Source organism: Cornus florida, unplaced genomic scaffold, assembly GCF_030987335.1.
Source record: "Cornus florida cultivar Cherokee Brave unplaced genomic scaffold, ASM3098733v1 CherokeeBrave_3.0.0_Hap2_Chr06, whole genome shotgun sequence".
Classification (NCBI taxonomy): Eukaryota; Viridiplantae; Streptophyta; class Magnoliopsida; order Cornales; family Cornaceae; genus Cornus; species Cornus florida.
Genome location: NW_026775576.1, coordinates 64,452,758 through 64,465,271, shown reverse-complemented (window position 1 = coordinate 64,465,271; position 12,514 = coordinate 64,452,758).

Here is a 12,514-nt window from a genome sequence, read left to right as displayed (position 1 = left end):
ATTATTCCATCTGGATGGACCACATCGTCGGGATGACCACCCTCGCAGTACCGACTAACTTGTGCTTCGAATTTTCATTGAGTCCGACCAGTGGCGTAGCCAGAAATTTTCTTCTTTTGGGGGTAATCTTTAATAGCAATAATATATATATATATATATATATATATATATATATATATATATATTATTTGAACCAAAACAATATATGTAAAAATTAAATCATTAATTCATAATATTTCTATTTAATACATTCACAACAATTTTTCAAATTATTCACTATTGTTTCAAAATTGAGTTCATTCAATTAAATGTACTAAAAAAAAATCATATTCAATGAATCAAGAATAAGATATGAAAAAGAAAATAATACAATTACCTAACTGTTCTAATATATCACATATGTGAAAAAAAATAAAAACATAAACTAAAATTTAAAAGGACAACAAGCCCTAAAATAATTTTGATAATAATAACTAATAAATTTTCTAATTAAAATTATAATATCAAATAATAATAAATTTAGATGATAAAAAAATATCAAATTTCCTGTCTGCTTACTATTGACTTAGTCTCTGTCTACTGGTAAATGGTTGCTCCGCTTGCTTTATTTGGATTGTGAAAAATGTTGAAGAGGAAGATGAAGATGTGATGGAAATAATCCATTTGTTTATGGTGAAGTCAAAAAGTGTGGTAGAATATCTTGATGAATTTTTTTTTTTTTGGAAAGTGTTAAAGAATATAATATTTTGGGTGGAAAAAATATCATATTTTTTTGGAAAGTATAAATTGATAGATATATTATATATATTTACAATTGTGTCACGATTATATCCTCTCGTGAATGGGCTTTTGGTTATATATACATATAGTATATTATGTGTGAACTGTCAAATTTTAGAGGGGGCAACAATACAAATATAAAAATCTTTCCATATAAAATTAAAAAAAATTAAAAGTTCAGTGGAGGCAGTTGCCCCAACTTGTCCCTTTGTGGCTATGCCACTGAGTCCGACGGTCTGGTGAGCGAGCATGAAGTGCTGAGTTAGCTCGAAAATTAAGTCGACCTATTCGATTGAATGAATCATTTTAGGGACGATGTGGTGGAGCAAAAGGGTCTGGAGTAGGCCTGTCAACAGATCAGATCGATTAAATCCATATTCGATTTGTTAAGCAAACAGATTATCGGATTCGGATCACTAACGGGTTCTCGGACTGAAAGTCCCAATCCATATCCTATTTAGTTCGGACGCGGATCGAATCGGATTCGAATTCGAATTAAAATCATATTTACTAACATATATAATTTTAAAGTTAGATGAAGCGGAGAATTTCTAATATATTGAATGCTACATAATATAACTATGCAACTAAATGAATATAATGATAAATAATTAATATATATAAATTTAGTAATATATAACTAATATATGTAACATTGATATATAGCATATTGTAAATTATTTACTCTTTGTTAATAAATAAAGAGTATGATATTATTAGTATGTATATTAAGAGATTTATTAGCATGTGAATGAGAACACCACACTATTGTATATATAGCATTATAATTTTTTTTTTTATTTTTTTATTTTTGGGTTACCTCTAATACAATTTTAATAGGAGTATTGATATATATATATATATATATATATATATATATATATATATATGTATGTAAAATTATTAATAAATAATTATATATATAATTATTTATATATATAATTTTAATCAGATCGAATCAGATCGGATTATTAACAGATTGGATTAGCATAATCCATATCCGATTTGTTAAGTTAACGGATTATCGGATTCAGATCGTAATTCGATTATCCAATTTTTTTGTTCAATTCATATTTGACTAATCAGATCGGATTCAGATTAGGATCCGCTCCATTGAACGGTCTAGTCTAGAGGGACCTGAGATTGGCGGGTTCTAGGAGGAACCGCTTGAACTCGAGGTCAAGGTCGCGTTCGAGTGCTTCGTTATTTGGCGTGAAGATGGTGATGTTGTGTTGACTCAATGATTCCTTTAGTGTCTGTAACAAGCGAGCCTTCTTGACGAGTTCGGCGAGCTTGGTGTAATAGTAGTAAGGTGACGAGGACAGAGTTGGAGCTGATTTAGACGTGGTTGTGACTCGGGTTTTCCGGCAATGCAGTACTGAGGATACCAAAAATGACTTGGGTCGAGTACGACCTATGTTACTGGAAACAGGTATGGAAAGAAGACTTAGTTCAATCAAATCATCACTTGTTAGGCCCAAAATTGGAGGATCAGTCTGGAAGCCCGATCTCAGAGCAAAAGAAATGGGCCCATATCCAAAATGAGCCCAAAGAATCAGCCCAGCGTGAAGAGTTAGGAAGCTTCTAGAATGTTGGTAAAGGTCTATAAGTAGACTGGAAAAGGAGTTGGAAATTTTCTTGAAGTGTAAAATTATTCTGTCCAAATTAAGAGATGATATTTCTTGCATCTTCAATGGCGCTGTCTGTGTTAAACGATCGAGATTGATTCGTGAAGAAAAAGCTTGATCTCTGGAAGTTGGATTCAGATCGGCGAGATCATGATCTGTCTTGCAGAGGCTTAGTTCTAATTGATCTTTGGAAATTAGAGTCGGATCTGCACAATCACAATCTATTTTATGGAGCCAGATCTGATGAGCTCACGGTAGGAAAGATTCAGATCCAACCGAAGGAGATCGGAATTCAGCCAGTCCGAGACCAGATCTAGTGCATTCGCATTAGTAGAGTTCAGGTTTGATTAGGAATTCACGGTTGATGACTCTGCTCCGATCAGGAACGATGATAGGAGGTGAGAGTTCTAATCCACAGGAGAATGACCAGCAAACGAAGCTCGACGAATTCGTGAGCATGATTGAAGCTCTAAGAAGAGAGAATGCGGAATTGAGAGCTGGAATAGAGTGTCGAGAAGTTTCGATTATTCCATGACCGCCTCTGGTAGGCGAAAGAGTTATGTAAACGAATGTTGCTTACCAAGTTGAACAGGAAAGGAACGTTCACCTAGATTTCTGTCACGAAGAGATCAGGCACGACGATATTCCGCCAAATGTTCATTATGTAGAAGATTAGGAAGGATCTGTCCATTTGGATCCACATCGCGAATGGATTAGAAGAGAAGAGTTCATGGAGATTGATCTACACCGTGAGAAGCTTAGACGAGAAAAAGTCGTGGAGTTCGGTCGCAATAAGGCCACACCGTCGTGGCAAAAGGAGTTGATGGAGGAAAGGTCATTCGATCTTCCTTACCGACTGTCAATGGCCACGTATGACTATAAAAGTTCGGACAGGAGGTCTACTGATCAAAAGATACTCCCAAGGTTTTCGGAGGGAAAATGAAGCCCTCCGTTCAGCAGCACGAACAGTTGATTCACCGTTTACAGATAAGATCCTGAATGCTCCGAATTGGAGAAAGTTTTCCATACCGGTTTTCATTCTGTTCAACGGAACGAGAGATCCGATCGATCACGTTTACCATATTCAATTGAAAATGGCTCTGAACACGGAGAATGATCCTTTAATGTGCAAGTGCTTTCCTACAAGCTTGACTGGACCGACGCTCAATTGATTCAAGAACTTGGCAAGAGGCTCAGTGGATAGCTTCCGGGACCTGCGTGACAAATTCATAAGCCAGTATTACGAGAACAAGCGTCTGGCCAAAGATATTTCAAGTTTGTTCACAATAAAACAACATGAAGATGAACGTCTCTAAGCTTTCCTCACCAAGTTCAACCTCGTCAAGAGCATGGTAATAGAATGCCATCCATCCATAGCGGTTCAAGCATTCAAACTACCAGTGAACCGAGGGACACCGTTCCACACAAGTCTAGTGGCGAATACGTCGAGAACCATGGACGAGCTAAATGAAAGAGCTGATGGTTTTATGTGCTTGGAAGAAGAATAAGCTGCCAACGCAAGGAAGACGTCCGTGGTCACGATGGAGGAGAAGACCATAGTAAAGATCCGACAAAAATAAGCTCCACCATAGCGTCAGACTTCCTAGAGAGTAGAAAAGAGGCCTAGAGAGGAGGAGTCGGTCACTCCACTCAAAGTCACCCTAGCGAGGTTGTATCAAGAAAATAAAGATAAGTTTCGTTTTCCCCTATTAATCAGACAACCACTCAAACAGAGAGATCAATCTAAACATTGTGCTTTCCATAGTAATTTTGGTCATCAGATTAATGAATGTAGGAACTTAAGGAGGCAAGTGGAGATGCTAATAGCAAAGGGAGAGTATGCAGGATACATTCAAGGGCCGGCAGTAGAGCAGAACCGACTGACTGAGCAAGTGAAAAGAAATCAGAAGCCAAACTACCATAACGCTCAACCTGTTTGGATTATAAATACAATTCATGGCTGACTTGAGCCGACCGAGGAGTCAGAAGAACTGCTCCGAATGCGCCTCTGTCAAACACAAATGAAGAAGAGGATAGGTAGTGTAAATGCTCTGCACCAGCAGAGCACATCAGTTCAGATAAAGTTTGACAGAACGAATTTGCTGCGAGTTCAAATCCCTCATGAAGATCCTCTAGTCATTAGCTTGACAGTGGCAGAATACTTGGTGCGAAGAGTTTTAATCGATCTAGGGAGCAACGCGAATGTCATGCCAAGAATAACGTTTGACTGGCTCGAGATCAAGCCAGAAAAGCTCAAACCCATTGGAAATCCCTTGTTTGGATTCAATGGGAAACAAGTGGAACCTATTGGTATGGTAGAATTGCCAGTATGAGACGCTGAAAGAGATCTGATTGAAAGCTTTGTGGTTGTCGAGATCCATCCGTCTTACAATCTTCTAATGGGAACAGGGTGGATTCACAAGGTCCAGGGTGTCCCGTCGACTTTGCACCAGGTGATGAGATGCTTGAGTTCGGATGGGATCAAGGTGATTGATATCCATAGGGACCAGGTCGCAGCCAATGAGTGTTACTCTGTAACGCTGAAAGCTGCTGGGAAGGGAAAAGCTCCAACCCGATCTGATAGCCCAAGATAGCAATTACTGGGGCCTCCACCCAAAAAGACTAGGGAGGAGGAAGAGCCTTTGGTTCTTACTGAAGAGCCCCTCATTGATGTGTAGATAGATCCTCATAGGCCAGACAGAACCACAAAGGTAGGGTCAGGGCTTGCAAAGGAGGAGAAACAGCAGTTAGTTGATTTCCTGTCTCAGAATGCAGATGTGTTTGCCTGGAGCCATTTAGATATGCCTAGAATCAATCCCTCTGTATCTTGCCATTCCCTCAATGTAGATCCAAACGCCAAGCCTATAAGATAGAAGCAGAGGAAGTACGCCCCAGAGCGCAATCAAATCATATTTGATGAAATTGACAGATTGCTGGAGGCAGGATTCATTAGAGAAGTTCAGTACCCGTTTTGGCTCTCAAATGTGGTTGTAGTATAGAAGAAGAATGGGAAATGGAGAGTTTGTATTGAATTCACCAATCTGAACAAAAGCTTGTCTGAAAGATAGTTTTCTGTTACCGAAGATTGATCAAATGGTGCATACCACTACTAGATACTAATGGTTAACTTTTCTAGATGCTTACTCAGGCTACAATCAAATCCCTATAGATCCAAACGATGAGGAGAAAACTTCCTTTGTCACCGAATGAGGGATCTACTGCTACAGAGTCATGCCGTTCGGATTAAAAAACACTAGAGCCACTTACCAAAGGCTGGTCAGCAAAATTTTCAAAAGTCAAATGAGTAAGACTCTAGAGGCTTATATTGATGACATGGTGGTGAAGAGTAAAAAGAAGGACTATCATTTAAAACACTAGCAAGATATGTTCTGGGTATTAAAGAAGTACGGTATGAAGCTAAATCCAACCAAATGCTCATTTGGTGTGGGTTTTGGGCAGTTCCTTAAACACGTGATCAATAATAGAGGGATTGAAGTTAGCCCAGCCCAAGCAAAAGCTTTAATAAAAAATGCAGAACCAAGAACAGTAAAGGAGGTGCAAGTACTCACCGGACGAATAGCGGCATTGAGTCGATTCATTTCTAAGCTGTCAGATCGCTACAAACCGTTCTTCGATACAATAAGAGGCCATAGAAGGCAAGCCTAAGAGGATGAGCAATGATAGGCACTGAGTAGTTTGAAAGAGTATATGCGGAAGCCTCTAGTCTTATCTACCCCAAAACAAGATGAAAAGCTTTTCATGTACCTTGGCGTGTCCAGCGTTGCAACAAGTGCTGTTCTGGTGTGGTGCGAAGAAGGTAAGCAGTTCCCAGTGTTCTATGTTAGCAAAACAATGGCTGAGCTGGAAAGAAGGTATTCAAAGGCAGAACGAGTGATCCTATCACTGTTGAATGCGAAAAGGAAACTCAGGCACTATTTTAAATCTTATCATATTGTCATTCTAACTACTTTTCCTATAAGGGTTGGTGGTGTTGCCGCACCACAAGCTTAAAGAGTGTGCATTAAGGCGAGGACCAAGTTTTACATTTATAGAAGCCACTACTACCTTCACTAAGAATATAGTTAGGGTGAGTAGGGATCGTCCCAAGGGATTGGAGTCGTACTTGGTTGTGAAATCACTATTAGGGTTAGTAGGTCGAGTGATCAAACAAATAGTTGGTTAGTTGATTAAACTAGAGAGCAACAAAATTAAACTAAGTGATAACAAAAGAATGCAGCTAAGAGCAAATAAGAGAGAGAAGAGTCTTGGGGTTTAGAGATCACCACCAAGCAATGCATTTCTATACCATTGACAAGTGACTAATGAGGGCAAATGATGTGTTGCAATATTGGTGTGTGTGTGTGTGTTTGGTTGATTCAACAAGCAAGGATGACTAGTTAAGCATGTATTGTCTAAACATCATGTGAAAGGCACAATATATCTAAGCAATGAAGCATATATTGTCTAAATAACATATGAAAGGCACAATAGATCAAAACAAATCATTAATTGTAATATCCCTAATTTTAAAAAGGATATTCCTGGTATTTAATGGTATTTAATTTATTATTTAAGTGCATTTTATTTGATTATGTGTCATTATTTTTTTTATTAGGTGCTTAATTGTTTTTTTTTTTGTGGTGATTTAATTTATTTAAATGATATTTATTTTTAGTTATTTGATTGGAATTACTTGTTAGTGTTTTAATTATTTAATTGGCATTAATGGTTTAAGTGTAATTGGTTTAATTATTCTATGTGTGTCTTATTTTATGTGTGTCTTATTTGGTTTAATTGGGTTTACTAATTATTATTTTGTTCAATTAGATTATTTGTTAAGTATTTAATGGTGAATAGGGTAATTAGGTAAATACATCTAACTAGGGTTTTAATTACAGTATAAATTAGGGTTTTATATTATAGCCGTCGTAGGTTTCTACGTTAATTGGATGGGCCGGTTAGGATTGTGAATTGGACTTAAATGAACCTAGGGTTTAGGAAAACTCTATAAGTATAAGGTAGACGTCTGTGTAGGGTTTTTTTTAAACAAAGCACACGTTTTGTGGAAGTGGAGAAGGAAAAACGCAGTTTTTCACATTCTGCGAAGGTTTGATCAAAGCTCCGATCCTGCTTCGTCCGTGGTCCGATCGAGCTAAATTTTCATGACTCAGTAATGCACAATCTGAACGGTGAAGATCAGAGTTTGACCTCGGGAACAGTGATTCGTACTCGTGAACAGTAACTGGGTCGCACAGGTTTTTTCCATTCTGCCCAGATTTCATCAAACATCCGATCCCGCTTCGTCCGTGGTCCGATCGAGCTGAATTTTGGAGGAGAGGTTCACGACTCAGTGACACACAATCTGAACGGTGAAGATTAGAGTTTGACCTCGGGAACAGGGATTCGTACTCGTGAACAGTAATAGGGTCGCATAGGTTTTTTTTTCCATTCTGCCCAGATTTCATCAAACATCTGATCCCACTTCGTCCGTGGTCCGATCGAGATGAAATTTGGAGGATAGGTTCATGACTCAGTGTCGCACAATCTGAACGGTGAAGATCAGATTTTGAGTTTGGGAATAGTGTTTCGTACCGGCGAATAGTAACCAGGTTTTGGAACTTGCCGGGATTTTTTAAGAAGACGACGTTGAAACTTTGAACAAAAGTTTCTGAGGCAAGATTCTATCCTTACTCTTTTCCTTAGGCTTCATACTCTTTGCACTCTTAAATGATTCCTGGATTAATGAAGATTAAACCAAACTAAAATGATATCTGTTTTGCTATGAAACTGGTAGTTACAGTAGTGTTGTATGCTTGTTCAATCTAGACTAAGCATGTTTGTGGATACATTGTGGTTCTGTGGTTCACGTTTTTCCTTACCACTGCTAGTATAAATTATTGGAAGGATGGGTCTAGATGATAGCTATCTTAACTTCTTTAATAGCAACTGTTGGAACTTAAATACTAGGAGGATTTGAGTTTAACAATAGATCGGTTTTGTGGAAACACTATAATTTGAGCATGTCTACATATATACTGTGAATATTGTTTTGATGCTTACATTATCACAGTTAGTATCAACTGTGGAGGTTAGGATTTTGTGATACATACCCTACATATCTGTATGTCATTTGTAAGGTGTTAAATGGAAGTTTTAATTAATTCTGTCTTTATATCAGACTAAAGGGAACAACTTAAATTGGGCATGTATATGTTGTTGTTGTGATCCTGTTTATCAATGTTTATTTTATCACTGCTAACATTGAATGTTGGATGTTGGAATTTAGTTAATATATACTTGATTTATTGGTATTATTGACTACTGGAGGATTGGGAAGTAGGCACCGGTATGGGATGGTGGCATACTAAGGATGGGTTTGGTTTTTAAAACAATACCATTACCCACCTACTTGGAATAAGGATGGGATTAACTAAAAGTTAAGTCCCATGGATTTGTATTGTCATGGCAATTACTTGTTGAGCGGCAATACCAGGGATTTTGGATGGATTTTATATATGTACTGTTATGGTGCCTCGGTATGAGCTTGAGCCTCAGGACCGATGGCTAGGGAGCGTATATGCATCGGGATGTGTAGCTGGCTACGATGGTTGGAGGTGTACCCTGTTTAGGTATAGGTACATATGCCCACTTCGTGTACGTTTTAATATGTTACCTCTATTCAGGTTGAGACCGGCCTGTAGTCCAGTGAGAGTCCTTTAGTGTGACTATATATATATAATTTACGGACTATTAGCTATTGTTGAATTGTTTAGGATGTACATGCGTATCGGGCCTCTGTTTGGATTGTAGTGGTGTAGAACTTGCGCGTGGGCCTGACCCACTTCTATTTTTCAGGTACACGATAGTTCCAGGCTTAGACGTGTTCGTGCTGAGCAGAGGTCTCTATTCACTCTTCCGACGATGTAGGGCTCTCTCTATAGTTTTATTTCTGGACGTTTATTACAGTTGTTCTATCTTCCATTTGGATGTTTAATAGGGGTCCACTAGAGATGGATTCCCAAGTTGTAAACTGATGGAGTTTTGGAGTTTGGGTTTGATGGATTTTAATAATTATAATATTTTGCGGATTCTATTTTTAGTTCCTTCCAGCTTTAATTTCATTTCTTAATTTATTTTGTATTCCGTGTTCATTATAAAATATTAATTGTTTGATATTCCCTCGGGTTTGGGCTTGGGCCTGATCAACCCGTGTCTCGGATCCGAGGGGTATCTCATTAATCCTTTCATTAAGCTCACAATCCAAATACAACACAAGGTTAGAGACATATGCTACTTGCATTCAAAAGCATGGATCATCAAACAACAAGCATGGATTGTCTTCCCATTTAACACTACACTACAACTACACTACTAGCATGAAAATAAACTAAGGGAGAGGCACAATCCATCAAGGAATAAGTATAAACCATCAAGAAAATCACAAGAGCATTCCATTAAGCACTATGTTTTGACAATCTCTAAATCTATAGCATCAATACACATAAACATGCATCAATAACACAAAATCTAGAGATAAGCACATGAACATCTATTCTAACATACATAGACATATGGATAGAATAAAATGATCAATTGAAAGCATTTAACCACATAAATTATTGAACAATCAAGATCTATATATATCAAAGTGTCAAAACTTTAATTACAACACTAATTCCTCAATAATACACAAGTTTAAGATATAGAAAGCATGTTTGGGGCTAACTCTAGCCCCAAGAGGATGTCTAGCCACTCATGGTGATGTTGCTCCAACCCTCAAGGGCTAACTCCATGGAAGAAATCTGCTCCTTGTTGATGAAGAACTTCAATGGTGTCTCTAACCTCCTCCTCCTCTAAGCTTGCTCTCCAAGAGATGATATGATATGATATTAGCTCTTTTTGTAAAAAGCAATCCCTATCCTTATATAGGTAGGTCAAATGACACCAAAAAATGAGCTGGGGTCGTGCACACAATATTCCCCAATGATTGGATAAAGGACAACTTTCAATGAGCTGGAAATTTAACTTTTTCGCACTGGAGGAAGTTCGATCGATCGAACCTTGGACTTGGATCGATCGAACATGGCTGAGATCTATCGAACTTAGGCTGGATCGATCTTCATTGGTGGCGCTTTTTGGATAAAGACAAATCTGAGATATTTTAAAGATATTTTTGGGAGAAGGACAAAAGTGGTTGGTAGGGTGGTACAACTAGATAAGATCAATCATTTTGATAAGAATAAAGTAGTTCGATCGATCGAAGAATGGTATTGGATCGATCGAACTTTTGAGATCTCTGAAAATGTCATTATGGCTCTGATCCATCTTGAAGTGCTGAGATCGATCATGTTGGATCGATTGAACTTTGATCTGAGATCGATCGAAGATGTTGATTTCCACCTTTTTCTTCCTTTTGCTTCCACTTGGCTCCTTTCTTTGATTCATCCCAGAATTGCTTCAATTAAGCTCTTATTTGGCTGAGTTAGCTTATTTTCGGAATAAGTGCCAGAAAATGGAAATAATACGAAATCAATCTAAAACGGTAAAGTAAAATAGATAACGGTACTAGAATGCCTAAGCTTAAGGGGTTTAAATACGCACTTTTCAGTGCTCATCACACCCCCAAACTTAAATATTGCTAGTCTCTAGCAATGAACTAAAAAGTAAAGGAATGAAATGAACAACTATACAAGTATGAATCTAGAAAATAATAAATGGATAACGCTACTTTCGTAGGGAACACGATTGCACTTAGCACATGCAACAAGCCTTTTAAACCCCTAGGTTACCCCTAGTGGACGAGTGAAGTCTCGTAAGGGTTTCCAGAAATGGTACCCACAAACATTAAGCTCATTCTTTCAAAAGAGGTACCAATATTGCAAACAAGCATTGGGAGAAAACTACCTCAAGTATGCAATTTTTCAAACATTTCTAAGCAATCTCCCAAAATCTCAACATCAAGCAAGCAAGTATGGTCCTCCACACATCAAGAAAATGATCATGCAAATCAAAACAACTCTAGAATCCTTTTTGAGTGGACCGGCATCAAATGTGTTGCTATCTAAGCCAACTAAAGAATTAATCATATCCTTACCCTCAAACTAGCACACAAATCTAGTACCGATCATCAAGACAAAAAGTGGACCTTTTATTAAAGCTTTATTCATCTAGGTGCGCTTATTCTTTTCACTCGATTTTTATTTTTATTTTTTATTTTTATTTTTATTTTTTTTATTTTTATAGGATCAAAGATGGAAGCATAGTGCAATGTGTTGATCTCTTAAGCTTTCTAGTGATTCATGAGGTTGAGCGTTAGGTCAATGACTCCCAAACCAGACGGCTTTAGGGCATTAGGTGTTTAAACACCCCTATGGACTTACAAGCTCAAATTAACTAGGCTACAAATCAAGACAACCTTCATCTAATCATTTCCCACTTCTCACGATTTTAGAGAAGTCCTCACTTTTTATTGCTTTTGCTTTTGCTCATTTTTTTTTTTTTTTTGAATAAACAAGTTCAGTTATTAACCTAGAGTTTGGGCCCTCCACCTTTCGGCACGAGAAGTTCAGTGCTTGATGAGGCTAGAATCCCGGCTACTTATTGAAAAGGGTTGTTATCCACCTTTATCAAAAATAAAAGCTTTCAATGCACTACTAGCTCAATTGTGATATAACCAATTCAATAATCAACGAAGCATGTACCCCATAAATGAATGCTAGTGTGCGCCGGTGCTAGTGTAGAATCCTAGAATGAATCTCAAAACAATCACAAAATCAAGATGATGTGGACTACAAGTGTAAGTAAGATATCAATCTATCGAAAAATTTACTCCTAAATGGCTTCCACAAGGCATACAAGGAGTATTGGACTCTCAAGTCAAGCAATTTTTAAATTTTAAGCAATATAGTCCTCAAAAGATCAAAATCATCGCTAGATATGGACCAATCATAGAAAAATCTCTCAAGAACACAAGTCATGCTCAAAATCTTGAAATTTAAAGCTAACATTTCAAAACACCATTCCCCTCAAACTTAAATGGCACAATGTCCTCAATGTGCAAGAGAACAAATGAAAGAGTATACCAGTGCAACTAAGGCATATAATGA